Below are 17,487 nucleotides of genomic sequence, written 5' to 3'. Positions count from 1 at the left end.
GACTGTGCTCTTTGAAATGCCTCACCACAAATGTTACAAGAGCTGAAAAGAATGCACTTAAACGTCAGATTGATAATACCAGAGGCAACATGTCTTGCATATGCTTGTGGTTAGACATATTAAAGCAAGATGAGAGCCGAGTGTCTATCCAAGATAGGGATATAACTGATTTTTCAGACAGCGATTTAGAAAAAGCCAATATTTAGGGATTTGGTCTTCATTTTTTTTGGTCATAGGAAGCTTAAGCAAAATAGGTGCAAAAAATAAACAAAAAGGAGAAAAGCACAGGGATGGAGGCGGGGAGAGAGAGCGCAATGCAATGATGCTAAACAAAACCAGGTCAAGTCTTCAGAACTCTTTCAGATGGAGCTTTGAAGCACAACAATCGCAGTTAATTAGATCCAGAATATCCGCCTCCACTCCACTAACATTGTATGCAGCTCTATTGACAAAAACAATTAAACAAGAGCAATGAGACAGCTCGCTCTAAATGCTGAAGTGAGACACTCTGCTCTGCCAATGACATTGTTTGCAGAGAAGATCTCTAATGAAGGAAGAATACAGCACTTTACTAATGCAGGCCATATTCTAAACAGAACTGACAGTTTCTCACAGAACCGCTGCCTTTATGACAGCTGACACTGCACACGCTAAACATAAAGAGCTAGCAATAATAACAAGCACTTAAATACTCATTAGCAGGCCGATATAAAACAACCTGTCAGGGCCGTATCCAGATAGCGAGAGATTGAGATGAGAAGTTTGAAGGATAAGACCGTTGGAAGGGCTGTAAATAAAACAAGGCGAGCGGCGTGCGTGTCTATGTCTGAGCTCACAGCTGCCCGCTCCTCAATGATTCATGGAGATCCTTCAGAAAGCCTTATGATGAACCGTTCAGTAGTGGTTTGGGAGAGAGCTGGTCAACGGAGCAGAGCAATGGTTGCACCAAATCCACAGTTCCTCGTAGATGCCAATACATCTCCGGCACAGGATGTGTTGTACACTAGAGAGGACAACTGACAATTGAAAACTAAGTTTTCATGCTATGATATGGACACAAATGCAACTTAAGACGGGAAGTAAATACACCGTCAGTTTACTTCTGAACTGTAACATATTTAGATACAAGTTTGTAGGATGTTTGCATGTGCAGGATAATAATGATGCATCAGCCAGTGTGCTATTAGGAATAATAAATAAAAACGTTTGCTAATTTAGTTATTATAGCACAAAATGTACAATCGTTCAAAAGAGACCGTATTACCCCACTACTGGAAGCCTAACTGTAATTTTAAGATGTAATACTGAAGTATTTCACAATATAACTTCACTGTATTTCTGATATAAAAACAGCCCATAACTGACCCCAAACTTTTGAATCTTATACAGTCTTCTGAAGTCAAACAACAACGTGCCCAACATATTGAATAAAATCAAAACTGATTGCTTATATCAGTTCCCTTCAGTGAGTTGTAAATCATCAGCTAGGAGTGATATTTAAATTGAGTAGGAGTAACTGATGGGTTTGATTCATGAATGATTAAAAGAGATGCATTTTGTGAACATTCACTGAAATTAAATGCGTTCAGAAGACTTAGATAGATTTGTATAGTGCCATTCCTAGGGCCATATGAAGTCCATTTTATTTGGTCCAAGTTCCGTGGTTTTTTTTCCCCTCATTTAATGAATGTCCATTCTGGATTGTGTTTTTTTCCGTTTAAATTTTTCTAGACACTGTTTTAATGGTTCAATTTAATTATTATTATTATTAAGCAGGTCTAATTAATGAAAATCATGAGATTTACCAGCAATTTATTAAGTTTAACAAAAATTAAATTTTTAAGGCCCTATGAAATACGTTTTTTTACTGTCTCAAATTTAGTTGTTTTTTTTTTCACAAAATTGTGTGTTTTACAGTAACTTTCTCGATTCCATTTGAATGGTTTCATTAAATTTTAAAGGCATTTCTAAATAGTTGATTTTATATTAAAAAAAAACTAATTTTCTTTTCCTTTTTAATGCCGTGTTGCATATGTGTATTTTTCTGGTAAATAAATTCTGGTAAATAATGTTTCTGGTAAATTTTGTATACATTATTAAAAAATATAATTTATAATAATTTTATTAGCAGTAGTACTATCAGTACATTAAGTTATATATTCCTGTCACAGTTTCTTCAAGTTAAACCAAATTTATTTTGACCGGTTGTTGTGGAGACCTTTAGCTTTCTGACCTTTAACTCAGAGCAGTTGTAGAGACTATATTGTACTCATATATTGAGGCGGCAGGGCTGAAATCATCAGGCGTGTTTCAGTATGTGTGTAGTAAACGAAACCCACACCTGTGCCATTCAATCACACTTTTAATTACACGAAGAACATGCAGGATTCATATTTCAATAGTATTTTACAGTTTAAACAGTCCATATCACATTTTGATATAAGTGTACTGATCTACTTTTGATTTATGCATCCAAAATTTGGCAAATTCCTTGATACTCTGTGTTATAGCCTACACTAAATTCCAATTTTATGACTGGATTCCACCATTCCATCTGCTTTTTCGGCATCGCGGTAATCATAGGGCCCTATATTCCTCATTTACTGCAATCGCATGGAAAAGAGCAAACAAAACATTATTTAAAATATTTCCTATTATGTTTCACACACACACAAAAAAAAAGAGAATAAATGATGCCAGAATGTTCTATTTTTTTTTTGAGTAAACTAAATACAGTGAATGTCAGATGTGCTGTATCCATCCAACGATGCTCAGGAGAGACCGTCTGGACTGGGATGCACATAGGTGCATGTCTATACAGCACTGAGCTTTCTATGAAAGATTTATATAGCAACTGTTAGAGCTATTGACATACAACTGTGACCTCAGAAAGAGCTGCCTTGTTTTCCCATTTGAAATCATGGCAAGCATTGAGGCTCTGTTGAACAAATTCCGAATTGGGAGTGAGCCAACACATGTCCTCACATTTACACAAATACAGACACCTATACATACCGTACATAGAAAAAACACACACAGACAGACACAGTCAGGATTAATGGCAGGGAAAAACCTAACCTGCTGTTGGGTGGTCGTGAAAAAGTCCAGATAAACTTTTGACTGCAGAGCACGTCTGAATTATGAAGTGAAGTAGATGGGTTCATTTATTTGGAAATGCACATACCAGGTGGCAAGAGCGTTGGACATTATTAATGTAGCTGTCATGTAAATTCCACAAACACAGGAACAGAGAGGAAATGTAAAATTTACAAGCATCTCACTGACCGAAGCCACAAAGCAGCCATTCATTGGCCAGGGCCGCACGTTTAAATAGAAACAAGGTGGTCAATAGTTGCACGTCACCGTTAGCCTCTCAATAAACAAGTGAATTATACAGGCCTGTCACAAAACGGACTCGAGGTTTTGATTTAACATCGAAAATGTAAACTTCAGAGACAGAAAAAACAAAACAGCTACATTTAATGAAACCACAACGACAAAAAAAGGTCATGCAGCTAATGTGGCTATGACTTGAGACTGGAGTTTGCATTTAGACTGTACAGAACAATCTGAAATCTATAAAATGAAGCTCAAACACCGCGGGCTGGTGCAAAGTGTAGTTCGCCGCCGGCTGGGCAGCGGCCCTTCTCTCTCTTCCTCTCTCCCCAGATGAGTCATTAACAGACCGGCAGAACCAAGTGTCCTGGCTTTAAATGCCACCCTCTAAAAATAAACCCCCAACTGCAGCCTGACTAATGTCTCCATCAGTATTCTCTGTTCCTGGCCTGTATGCTAGCTTAAACGCTAACCTGCACAGAGCACTTTTCCGCAGGAGGGGGGACCTCCATCTTGCCCTCTCTCGATGTTAATCATAACACCCTTGGAAATTTCCGCCTTCTTTTACACATAGTTCTCTGAGGGGTTTCTGAACACATACCTAGCAGGGGAGAGGATCTGCTTTCTCACGTAGTCATATGTTTGGAAAAAATCTCTAACCGCTTTGAAAGGTGTAGAGCTGTTTCTTCAACTACAAGCATATTTATGTCCCAGAGAATGATTTGTATTACAGATTTTAACATTTTTCTTTTTGTAAAGATCACATTTAAACACTCTTGGAAACTTTTTATCTTGTCTTGATTATTAATTTTTGTTACTTTCTGAAAGTCTTTTATAGAGTTCAATGTTTTACCGTTGTTCCAGAGCCAGAGCTTCAAATTAAAAATAGTAAAAAGTATAAGTGAAAAGCAGCTTTATATGAAATTAGGCATGATGGCAAAGTGTGAAGGCGTATATTGTTGCATATTTACAGTCAAACTCTAATTGAGAAGTTCAAGTATGTAAAAACAGAAAGAAAAAAAAAGTAACTATTTAAAACATACAAAATGCTAGCTACAGTATTAGCCTTGGCAATACTTTTTCTTCAGAAACCAGGGATTCTCAAATATTTGAAGTTGAAACTATTAGATGTAAAATATGTGTGATTTTAGGTTAATATTTTTAATAAATTAACAACATATTCATAGGTTCACTGTTTCATCATTTTGGTTAATGGTCACATGGCATGCAAGGAAACCAATAAAATATGTTCCATTTTGTGTTAAAAGGGTTTCGTTTTGACTTTTCATATTAACATTTATTTAAATGAAAATTTATTTTCCTGATGCAACTCTCTCAATTCTCCTGCAGTTCCTTCAGAAACCCTAGTTTAGGAAACCCAGCCATAATAGAATCTCCTCTATAGAATGTTATTAAATACAATAAAAATTTGAGTTGGCGGATATTACGTAAAAATGTAAGAGGACAAATTAAATAAACCTGCTGTGAACCAATAGCTTCCACAGGTCCAAAAATACCCATAGTTAAATAAATACCTATAAAACATGACAACTTGAATATACTGTGCTCATGAACTGCTGGAGATCCCTCCTTTTTAAAGAGCAACTCAGCAAATGTGTGGGAGAAAACACGAGGTGTAGTCACCAATAGCTGAAGAAAACCAAACATGCAAGACTGATGTCGAAATGAAGATGGGTCTCCGGTTGAGATTGAGGACTGAGGGCGATAAGAACCCTCCTTTCAAATAAGACTACATAAATCTCGAAACAGTGTGGTTAAGCCAGCTCTTGTGTGGAATGCAGCGGTTGACATGCATGCCTACATGGCCCTTTACATCTGAATCACAGACAGACATGGCCTCCTATAATGGCCTCTTCCCCACCAGACCACATTCACCATGTTAATGGAGAGAGATGGAGAGGACTTAATAAAGCTTGGTGGGACACCTGCTCCTAGTCATCCACATTGGGGAATCTGAGCAGCCTGGGTGTTTATTTCACACGAGGGGACTCCAACGAACACACACACACACACACACACACAGGCACAGACACACAGGGGCTCACAGGATTTGGGCTTGAATAACTGTTTTCAGCACCTTGGAGCACAGACGGTGAGGGGCCCTGCTTTCAGAGGGCTTAAGGAGTCCTGCTCAAAAGCAGCAGCTGCCTCGGGACCTTTTCCCCCTCGCCGGGGCCCAAGGGATCACGTGGCTCGGCTACAATCAAGAGCCTTTTAACCATTTAATCATTTAGCAGAGAGCGCACACATATCATTCTGCACCCTAAACAGCTGTCCCGGGGCATCCTTCGCTAGGGCTGGACGATTATGACCTAAAATCAAAACCTCGATTAATTGAACATTTTACCTCGATTACGATTAATGAACGATTATTTTGTTTCCGTTTTGTTTTTTGCCCTCATAGTTCACTGACAAGGTTTGTATTGTAAATATGATTGACTATCAGCAGTTATTTTATCTATGTTAGTAACATTTCTTACTAGGGTTGGGTATCGTTTGAATATTATCGATTCCAATTCTGCTTATCGATTCCGATTCTTATCGATTCCTAGTTTCGATTGCAATAAGATAAATAATCCAATATAAAAAAATGAAGTCAAACATTTTTACAAAGCATTCTGTTGCAGCCGAATAACATAATATAATAATATAAATATAATAATATAAATTTGAAATATTAAAGTGTTAAAGACAAGTAAACAGTAAGTAATAAGATAGGAACAAACAAATCAATTAGCAATATCTTAAATAAATACAACTAAACAAAATTTCAGGTACAGAAACAGTAATTAAAATTTTTAAAACACTGCATAGTTTTCTTTTTATAAATAAAATAAAGATTAATCAAGTTATTAAATATATTCAGTCAAGATCATTGAATGATTTTCTTTTGTTCTTTGATTAACATTAATGACAGGCAGCGCGTTTATTAGGCTGTTATGACACTGTACATGTGTGTTTTCTTTCTCATCTGTTTATGTTAACGTAAGACAAAAACTGCTGTGTTTATGATGATATACTGATGTAGTTTTCTGTATCGTAGTTTCGACTCGGAACAACCTTTTTCTACAGTTAAAATACAGTCCGAGAACGGACACCAACCAGGAACCCGCAGCGCGACCGCCGACCGCTGCTCTCTGTGCACGCGCTTGTGCTTCATGTGCGCTGCACACAAACATGCTAGAATAAGTTTTGAGATTCTAAGCTACTTTAGTGATAAATCACAGGACAGCGCTGACAGCTAGTTTCCGTGTTCCTCTGTGCGCGCGATCTTCATAGCTACTGTTTATATGAGTGTTTGTGCCACAATGCAGCTGCGCGAACATGATAGCTCGAAATAATAATACACATCCGATCATCTAATCGCTTGAATGTCCAAACCATAAAACAAATACAACTGACAAAGTTTAGTGAAGACGCAAGGCCATCACTATGTGTTGAACCGGCGTTCACCTCCGTGTTTTGCTTTTATGCCACTGACTGGAGAGCAGAGTCATGTGGCTACACACGCGGTAGTATGCTTTTAAGGGGGAAGAACAGGATTAAAAAACAGAAATAACCGACATGGGAAAATTACGTTGGTTAGAGGTTATGAATTTCGGTTTTGATTACTTTTCGATTAATCGTCCAGCCCTATCCTTAGCCGCTAAAACCAGAGGACGTCATTAACTACCATAAAAAAAAATACATCATAAAAACACATGCAGATATTACCTGAAAGACAACATAAAATATTTGTGCTTTAAAACCCTCATATAAAAAGTTAAGAATATTAAAAATAAGAAACAAAATGTAATTTATTTTTAAATGTTTTTCTAAGTTGCTTTGGAGTATATTGCTTATACTTACATAACTTTTTGTTCAAGCTTCACTTTACATTTGAAAAGTGCTATAAAAAATTTAACAATTTTTTTTATTATTTCTTAAAAAGCCAAATAATATAGCTGACATCCACCAAGTATCCAAACACAAAACCCACGTAATCAAACTGTAAAACTGATTAAAAAAAACTGACCACAGTAATATTTAAAATGTACAGGATTCATCTGCCAACAGAACTCACTACTTCAGAAAGACAAGTGTTTTCTCCATCGAAATCACTCGAGAGGAACGTTTTCCATTGGATTGGCACTGAAGGCTATATTTAGACAGCTAACAGACGCACTGGGATGTGCTCGAACAATGCAGGACGACACCGAATGTAAAAGCGCTCGTCAATCCTCATTTCAACAGAGTCATCTGGTGCTGCAATTCTTCCAGACCTTCAGGAATTAGCAGCATGATCAATGGATATTTTTTTCCTCTTTTCTTCCTCTCTAGGGTGAGGCTGCTAATCAGCAAAACCGAGCTTAGCAACATGGGTTGTTTAATTATTCTGGTAGTTTACAAGGAGACTGAGGACTTCATGAAAAAAAGCAAGTGGGGAGGGGGCGGATCGGTGCGAAAAACTGCTAATAAATATTGTTGTTCCAGTCCTAATTAAATTGTTCAGTAATTTCTCAACACAAAAGAGAACACAGTTTATCTGTTTAAAATCAATAGCCCATTTCACGGTGAGCCACGTCCCAGCAAGACGACAGTGTCATTACTTATTCTGTTCTCTAAGCTTCCACTGTGCCTGTTCTCCCAAGGTTGAATCTGTTATTTTTTTCCCCTTGTTTAAGAAGAGTGAGAGAGAGAGATAGAATGGGGGGGGGGGGGTCAATAATTCCTCTTTTATAAAAGGATGGATTTGGCTGTCAGGGGACAGCTTTTCAAACGCAGTGTCTCAGCTCTCTCAATGACTCTTAAGTAATGTCTACAGAGCCACTCACGCACAAATAAGATCATTAAAAGCACTGATTACCTCTGAGCCTTCACCACTCATCTTTAAAATATCCTTTACTCTGACAAGTGGAAAGCCAATTTAAACTGAGATGTTAAAATGAGCCGATTGCGATGTGCTGCAGCGGAGGCCGTCTTCCAAAACAATTCCGAGGCGGCCCGATGACTGATTACCCAACCGCTTATTTGTTTTGAAACAATTACTGGTAATCATATTGATGTTTATGCGCAGTGCCCTTTCTGAGAAGTAAAACTCCGCTTTGTAATTACATCACTGGAATCTAATCAAGAGGAGATAAACCTTCACCTATGCTAACGACATATTAAAATGCAAATCAGCGCAGTTGAGGATCCGCGCGCCTAATTATCCCGTGATGTCACAGACGCGGCCCTTGTGTTCGGTTTCCTTGGTAATCTATCAATCTGAGTCTGCTCATTAACTTTACAAATATTAACGACGAGACGTACAAATCGGAAATAATCTGTTTTTGATGAGCAGCACAGGTGCAGACCAAACTCGGCGGAAGCATGACATCACTGTCACAATATCAGACAGACATGGCTGAACCCTTGGACTCGCATTACCAGATCGCCCTGAGGTAACGCTTCTGATGTCAGATCCTCTTCGGGTCAGAGGGCAGGACCCCTCACACCACGGTGACTTGGACTCTTCATCTGGGATGAAACCATGTGTCTGTGGTGACAGTCTGGGTTTCAATAAGAAACCCAAGGCAGGTTTTGAAGGCAGACAGATGGTGTGAGAGAGATGGTCCTGCTTTTCAAACCTGAAGTAAAAAGACTGCCCTTAGCTGATCTCCTAAGGGAGACACATGGGATGATCCGTTGAGCTATGATGTTCCATGTCAATAATTCATATCCATGCAGAGAACACCACATGGCCTAATGTGAACCATCTACGAGCGCACAACTGCAGCGTTTCATCAGTAATACAGAAAAAAGACATTTTCTAGTCCAATTTACTCCCACAAAATGGCTGTAGGATCTTGGTTTCTGTAAAACTCTGCTCATTTAAGGAAGTTTTGGCTGTGAATCAGTCAGAGATAAATGAGGGTAATTACACACATGGCCCAACTGTTTAAATTAGGTTACAAGTTAGGCTACAATACTTTTAACTGCTGGGCTAAAACGAATGCTGAAACTGCTGGTTTCCTTTAGCAAAATACATGGGCTGAGGTTTTTCTTATCAACATGCCATTTCTGGTTGTTAAAATGCTGAGCCTCTGATCTTCTCCCTAAAAACATGATAATAAATCAGACGATAAAAGGAACAGAAAAGAAGATACAGTCGACATAAAATTTGGTCATTTAATCACCCTTATGTTACTCCAAACCTGTATGACTGACTTTTGTCCATGGAACAAAAAATATTTTTTTTTGAAGAATGTTCAAGCTGCTCTCTTCCATGCAATGAAAATAAAAATGCACCAGAAAAACATCAAAATAATTCAAATAGATCGTATGTGACATTTTTAGTTAGCTGATAGCTTTGTGCGAGAGAGAAAAACTACATCACACAGCATCAATCACTTTTACTGTATTTTGTGTTGAAAAGTGTAGCTTTGACATACAATGACATACAGACAATTTAATGTCTAGGGCTGTCACTTTTAATTCGAAAATCGATTGCATAATCGATCGGACCAACCAAAAAAAAGTTTCGAAAATGAAAATAGGAAATCGATTTTAACCAAATATGTACACTATTAATTTTAAAAGAATTAAACAATTAAAAAAATACAGATGTAACAAAACTCACAAACAAGCAGAAAAAGAAAATAAAGAATTCAGAAAGTGCAGTATGCGTTGCGAAAGCTAGACAGAAAATACGACCTCTTATGCTGCGTTCACACCAAACGCGAATAGAGCGTCTGGCGCGAATGATTTCAATGTTAAGTCAATGTAAAGACGCGTTCATTTTTTTGTTCAAACAGTTGTTTGAAATGGATTGAATCATTATTTAAAATAATCTTTGAGATTTTTGAATTGTCTAAATCATAAATGCAGCCGGGTTGAAGCCTGCAGTGATGTTTTTCTTTTGTTATGGCAGCCGTCCCCTCTGCATATATATTTTTTCGAGAATGTTGCACTCCTGTTGCTGTTTGTTATTTTGCAAGAAACTTCATGCCAATAAATAAGAAATATTGCTGACTTGTCCGTTTCCAGCGCTCTCTTTACGTTCGTTCGTTATTTGACGTTGAAAAGGTAAACGTCTTTTTTTTAGACATGGAAAATCAATTGTACAATCGATTCAATGAACACTTATGTCTTAAAAATCGCCCTAAAACAGCCCTATTAATGACTACCACTGAAATAAATCACAAGAGAACAACAGGATACAAGCGGGAGTAAAATAGAAAGTTTAATCTAAACTAATCATTTTTAATAAAAATAATACTCTTACATAGTTTTTTTTAATCTGAGCAAACTATTTCAGATATTATTAATAATTAAATATTAAAATTGCACTGATATAACATTGCATATATAATATGAATTTGTTATTGTGTGCAAAGTATTGGATAAAAATAATATTTTAAAATATTTACAGTACATACATAATATAACATTTGAATTAATTAAACTACTTGTCTAACAATAACAATTTAAACTTTTTTAATCATTTAATACATATGATACAGTGTTCATATTAATATATAAAATGCATAAAGTATACGTAAAATTAAATTGTTTTGTACAACATATTTTGTACACGCATGTATACACACACACAGGTAAATAAATAGTTATGCAAGTAATCATGTAAAATTATCTAGAATTGTTTTGCTGAAACTGAACAAACCCTGACTGAGATGACAGTCATCACAGCTATTACAATCTTGAGAATCATTCAACAATACCACATTTGGAAAAACTTATTCCTCTACAACACACCCAGCACAATACTTCATCACACACCCAGCATATTTTCCATGATGATAGCTGGCTGCCGCTCAAGAGCGCAGTGACTTACAGCTCCACCTGCAGGAGGACCTGCGCGGTGCGTTTCGGCTAAACTGCAGGCCAGCCAGGACTAGGGGGCAATAGAGTGCACATAATCATTGGGCTCTGTTGGTAATGAGGTGCTAGGGAGACAGTAAGCACAGAGCAGCAGGTCTGAGGTCAGTTTTATAGAGTGATTCAAGATGATTAAAGTCAAAGCTGGGGTTTGTGGCCATTCGAAACCCTAGAGCTAAGCGTACAGAACTAAACACTTAACCAGGAGTGAAGAGGGAAAGGCATCCGAATGCTGTCGTAAACATGGCAGGCAAGCATGCTTGTAAGGAGAGCGTGGAGCGGGACCAGCCCACTGCCAATCAGGCCAGCATTTAGTGCAGCAGGAAAACAGACGGCCTGGCTGTGCTCCACGGCGGCCCGCAGCTTAGCAATTAGAGACCGTCCAGCTTTGACTGGAGAACAAACAGACTTAAAAAAAACGACTCTACCTGACTCCCTGTAACACTTGGCTATAACCTACCTAATACATCTCAGCAGAAAAAGATCTATGTTCCCACCTGAGAGGGCAAAGACCAATGGAAAATCCCATAGTGGCCATAAAAGCCAATGTTGCGCTTCTACACTGGGCCGCAGTGTACAGTCTGGAGTTTCCTGACAGTCAGCTTACTGCTGCCATAATTCACAGCACATAAATCTAAGCAGTCATAACATACACCAGAGCTCGAACGATGATGAAGACTGAGAAGAAAAGTGCAAGAGAGAGAATACGACAGGCGATATCCTCGCTCTCTCTCCTTTCTCAAGATGAACAGAGCAGAGAACGGGCAGAAGTGGATGCAGAGCTGAGCATTAAGAGGTTACTGCTCGGACATCGAGCCATTAGGGGAAATCACTTAGAAGACTGGCTGCGAAGGGATGGCTGATGGGAAATGAATCAGGCGGGAGCCAGAGTTGGAGGCGGAGCCACCAGGGACCATTGATCCTGTAGACAAACCACCTGCTTTAACCCTCCCTCCTCGTCTGTAAGGTCGGGATAAGGTCACCGTCCTGACCCCTGGAATGTGACCCCAAGGTGTGGCGCTTTATATGCACTTCCAGCCAAGCCTGGACGAGCACTGGTGCATGTCTGCCAATGGGAAGGCAGAGCAAGGACGGCTCACACAGGGATAACCTTACAGGAACATACAGTACAAGTTTGTGGCTTATTTGAATGAACAATATGTTTTTCAGAGCGTATAGCTCTCGACAGAAGTGTCAAGATGATTAAAGTGTTAGACGACACGCAGTGCCGATGATTAATTGTAGCCGTCTCCTCCAACTCTAAGAGTTAAGCATCCCTGCCAATTTTTGTTTTTCCTTTCTTTAATGTTGACAAAGCGTTTTGCCCCAAAACACTGCTGAGTAAATGTTCACACTGCAAGCATGTGCAATTTGCAAATGGTTTGTCCCACTGAAATATACAATTTTCCCAATCCGCTGCGCACCTGCAATATAGCTTTTGGTGTGCAACAGCTCTTTTTCCTGCCCGCTCTCAAATAAAGAACAGCACACTCATCAAAAGCAGCTCCATCTGAGACCCAGGAAACAGTCAGACTCAGCTCTCTCAGGCAGATTGCCTGTGGGCTGCGCGGTGTAAGGACAATATACAGAACATAAGGACACAGATCAGAGCTGGTATGTTCTGCGATTGTCGTGGTATTTATTAACTCAATACGATGTGTTCTCGATAACTGTTTCAGTATATACAAATGACTCAATTTGAGAATTTCAAAACAAATAACGTCAGACAAGCTTTGCCTTTCAGCCTGGGAAGCAACTCAATTGTCCGTCCCTAGCTAAACAAAACTAATCTGAAATTGGATAAGATTTCCTGTTGTGCACGAGCAAAAGCCACCCTGCCGCATTGGGTGCCATGTGAAACGGTTAAAATTCCTGAGCATATGCCTCCACCAGCTGGCTGCCAGTGGTACTTCACCTGGTGTCTGTTCACATGAGCTGATGTTTTTTCCAAACATGGTGCTGTGTTACTAGACCAGAGGCAGCTGTTCACTACTTTAATACACTGGCACACATGCAACCTCTTAAAACAGAAATGACTTCAATTTCAATCACATAAGAACACACTGCAGAGCTATATACATATATTATTTTTCAGTCTCTAGATATTTGGGGAAATATAAAAAATAATAAAAATAAAAAGAAATATAAAAATAAATAAAAAAATCAAAGAGTAGTAATTATTTTTTTAATTGCCATGTCAGCATCTAAGGCTATCTTCATGGCAAAAACTGAGTTGGAACAATAAGAAAAGTTACAAACACAAAATAAAACCAAATAAAATTAAGTAAAAAATACAGCAGATAAAATTATTTAAAAAAAAAAAAAAAAAAAATTAAAAAGATCATGTTAATTAAAAATTGATAAACTTTTCAGATAAACCCATACCTAAATCTTATGAAATCATTAAAATACATAAAGAAATTTTCATTCTAGATGCAAAGAAGAAAACCATGTAAAATTAAATGTCTGATATCGACCAATAGCAATAAAACAGAGCTACATGCAGCTTGTATTTTCTTTACAGATATTAGGACTTCACAGGTAAAAATTATTAGCTAATTTAAAAAATAAATAATAAATAAATACATAAAAACAATCCTTAAAAGGAACTACAAAAAAGTCAGATTTAAAATAAATAAATGTTAATAACTCATAAATACACGATATATTAATAGATAGTTATATAAACAAACAAAGATCTGTCACAAGATGGCAGTATTGTAGGAGTATGCTATAACCATCTGGGTTTCTATGGTTTCTACATGGGTCAAGGTTTTTTCTGGATAACATTGTTCAGTTAAGCCCCTGCTGGTAGATGCTCTAACTACACAATCTGGTTCTTAAAAGCTTCTAAGGATGTTAAAAGAAAAAAAAAAAACATTTAAAATGGCACCAAAAAAATATTTGGCCACTTCATAGGTCATTATAGTTAGTAGTTAATGACTGAATTTAACTGCAGTAGATAAAGTGTAATCTGTAAACAAATTGTGAAAGGTATTTTTGAATTTTACCATGATTTTCCTTCACCCAAATGCACTGTTACAATGATACAATGTTATATGAACAGATTAAAGGAAACCAGACAGATGGGAACCTTTAGTAAATGTACACTGTATGCTGACAATAGAAAACCAACCACTGTATATGAACACCACACACAGTCTGAAGACTGCTGAAGCTGTAACAGGAGTACAGTGATTGGTGACTGCACTCTGCTGCCTCAGGGCCTCGTAAATCACATGGGGACCAATGAATGCCAGCATACACCCAGACAGTCTACAGCAAAACGCCAGGGCATCTGTCTGTGATATATAAAAACAAAAAAACACTCTACAGTCCAAATGACCCATAATGTAAATGAACAGAAATATGCAATGCAAAAATCTATATTTAAGCATTAAGCTCTGAGAGGTTGGACAATATTGTGAAGATAGTAATGGCTAAATGCAGATGTTTAGCACCACACACTGCAGGGCCTCAGCTGTTACTGTACTCATGAAATTAAATGCTGACAAAGCAGTACAAACAAAACTTTTTACAACTAATGATGAACAATGTTTGAATCAAATAAAATGCAATAAAAAATAATTAAAATTAAATAAAATGAAAATATGAAAAAATAAAAATAAAAAAATATATTATATATATATATATATATATATAACTTTCTACAAATCTACATCTACAGCATGTACAGACGGAAATATGGATATTTACTTTTATTTTAATTTACGTTTTGCAGTTATCTACATTTTAAAAAAAATCCTTAGTGTCAAATGACTTATTCTTTTTAAGATTAACTTTAAGCGAGTAAAAGCAAAGGTAGTGTCAAAGATAAAAAAAAACAGGAAATTAGCATGCAAAATATCTCATATTGACCAATATTAATCAAATAAAAGCTCCCTAATATCAGCCTTAAAAAAGGGTAAGGTATAATGTATTGCACTTTGCTAGTTACAACAAATTCAAACAGTTCTACAAAAAACTAAGATTACACTACTGGTTTTAACATGGGTCAAAGAAAAGCAACAAGGCAGAGGGACAGAGACTGGGTTAAATGTGCTTTAAATGTGCACGGTTGAATCATATATAGCAGGTTTATCAAGTGTTGTGATTATGAAGAGCATGTCTGGCCTCTCCACCTGTTGCTCACTGGCTGTTTTACCTTTGTGTCAGGCCAAAATCTCTGATAAGGACAATGAAAGAGAACAGAGTCGGAGTGCATACATAATACTGCAGACTCACCAAATCAGATCCTTTCAGCCTGAAGTGGTCGGAAAATGAACTGAACACACATCGCTGCACAAATCAAATTTAAAAAGGAACATGTACATGAAGAGAAAGTGGTTTTAAAAAAAACTGCACACCGAGTCGACTGTGAAAGTCGTTGAAAGAAGTGACATTCAGAGCTGCCACCACAATGGGCGCTTTGGATCAAATTCTTTAAGGTTTAGAGGTTGACATACGCCTCCACACTGCTTTAGGCAGATTACAGGCCTTTTCTCACTTTTGTGTGTGTTTTTTTTTTTTTTTTTTTTTGCTTGGACCAATTTAAGCATCTGAATTCTTTAAACACAGTGGGATGTAGGGTTGTCCTTGCTTTTTCTCAGTGGTAGGCCACATTCATTTCTCTTCATACAAGGCCAATGGAGAGAGGCCCACAGCTTCAAACATAACAGTCAGTGACTAGAGCTTTGGTTCCCACCGGAATCATCACAAGCAACCTAGATTAAGCATCCAAACACTGCAAAGCAACACTTTATGGCTGAATCAAACATTTAGCAAGGTTTGAGGTTACTGGCCTACAGAATATAATCATTATCAAACTGAATGAGTGTTAATGTCACACATAAGCCAAGAAGGAACAGTCCAATGATTTACAGACATGTAAATGACAGATGGTCCCCTCATGATCATATGCATTACATTGTGCATGCTGAAGTGATGCATTGTTGAGATGAGAGAGAAAGAGGAAGCACACAGCGCAGCTGAGTAAACCAATACAGGGCAAAAGGTCTCTGTCTGATCCATGTCTTTCGGCTCAATCTCAACTTAAACACTATAATCTATGAATCCAAACAAAAACAACCCTACAACCTTTGGGAAGAATTTCTGAGAAGAGCTTGTTACACACAACCACAGTGTGATCTGGACAGCCAAACATTTCCTATGACCATAGTGTTTTTTGGAAAAACAATAAAAAATATTTACGTCATCGTGTGATCAGTGTTTATATTTAACATTTACAATACATAATACAGTGTAATCATAAACATATAGTGGAGAAAGAGAAAATTGCACTTTTTTTTGACTAATCCTTGGAATAGATTTTTTTTTAAAGGTCCACTGTTACATAAACAGATGCAATGATCGTTAACCCATAGTTGTTTTCATATGAAGTTCTGTTGACAAAGTTTTTATATGCTAACAGTTGAATTAAAAATGAACACTTTTACAGCATTTACTAATCTTGGTTAAAGGTAGTTCACTCAAAAATGAAAATTGTCATCATTTACTCAACCTCATGTCATTACAAACCTGTATGATTTTCTTTTTTATGTTGAACATAAAAGAAGATATTTTGAAGAATGCTGGTAATCAAACATCAGATGGTCCCCATTCACTTCCATAGTATTTTTTCCTAATTATGGAAGTCAATTGGAACCCAGAACTGTTTGGATCTTCTAAATTCTTTTAAATATCATCTTTTGTATTCAACATATGAAAGAAACTCTCAGGTTTGTTTCAGGAAACAGACAGGTTTTGGGCTGAGTAAATGATGATGGTTTTCATTTTTGGGTGAAATATCCCTTTAATGCTAATTTCTACACATAATAATGCACATTTGTAACATTTCAAGTTAATTATTAAACTAATAATACATTTAAATAATTATTATAATTTTCACCAAGTTTCAAAACTGTTTTATGGTATTTTTGTCTAGTGAATTGTTTTGAATTTGTTTGTTTTTTTTTTTTGGTGGGGGGGGGGCACTATCAACAATCAGTGTGTTAAACAACATTAAAACGTATTAAATTCATTGTACTTCAGTAACTTTTTGCAACATCAATAAGCCCACTTATCAAACTATGTCCATTCCAGAATCCAATTGGTGCCTTCCGACCAAATATGACTGGACATCAACGATTTCCAAACCAAGACGAATGAGGAGGAGTATATACCGGGTAAAAAAGGAAGTTCTCCAAACTATCTACACTGAAGGAAAACAAGTTAAATATATCCCAAATTACATGCAATTACATACAGTAA

General features: G+C 37.2%; 1 protein-coding gene across 2 annotated transcripts in view; it reads right to left on the bottom strand.

The window, feature by feature from the left end:
- The window catches only part of adka (adenosine kinase a), a 147,048-nt gene that overhangs the window by 123,813 nt on the left and 5,748 nt on the right, over nucleotides 1–17,487 (bottom strand). The window lies entirely within an intron of this gene.

Source organism: Carassius carassius, chromosome 14 (genome assembly GCF_963082965.1).
Source record: "Carassius carassius chromosome 14, fCarCar2.1, whole genome shotgun sequence".
Lineage (NCBI taxonomy): Eukaryota > Metazoa > Chordata > Actinopteri > Cypriniformes > Cyprinidae > Carassius > Carassius carassius.
Note: the sequence above shows the minus strand (reverse complement) of the source record. Positions and strands in the feature narration are given on the sequence as shown.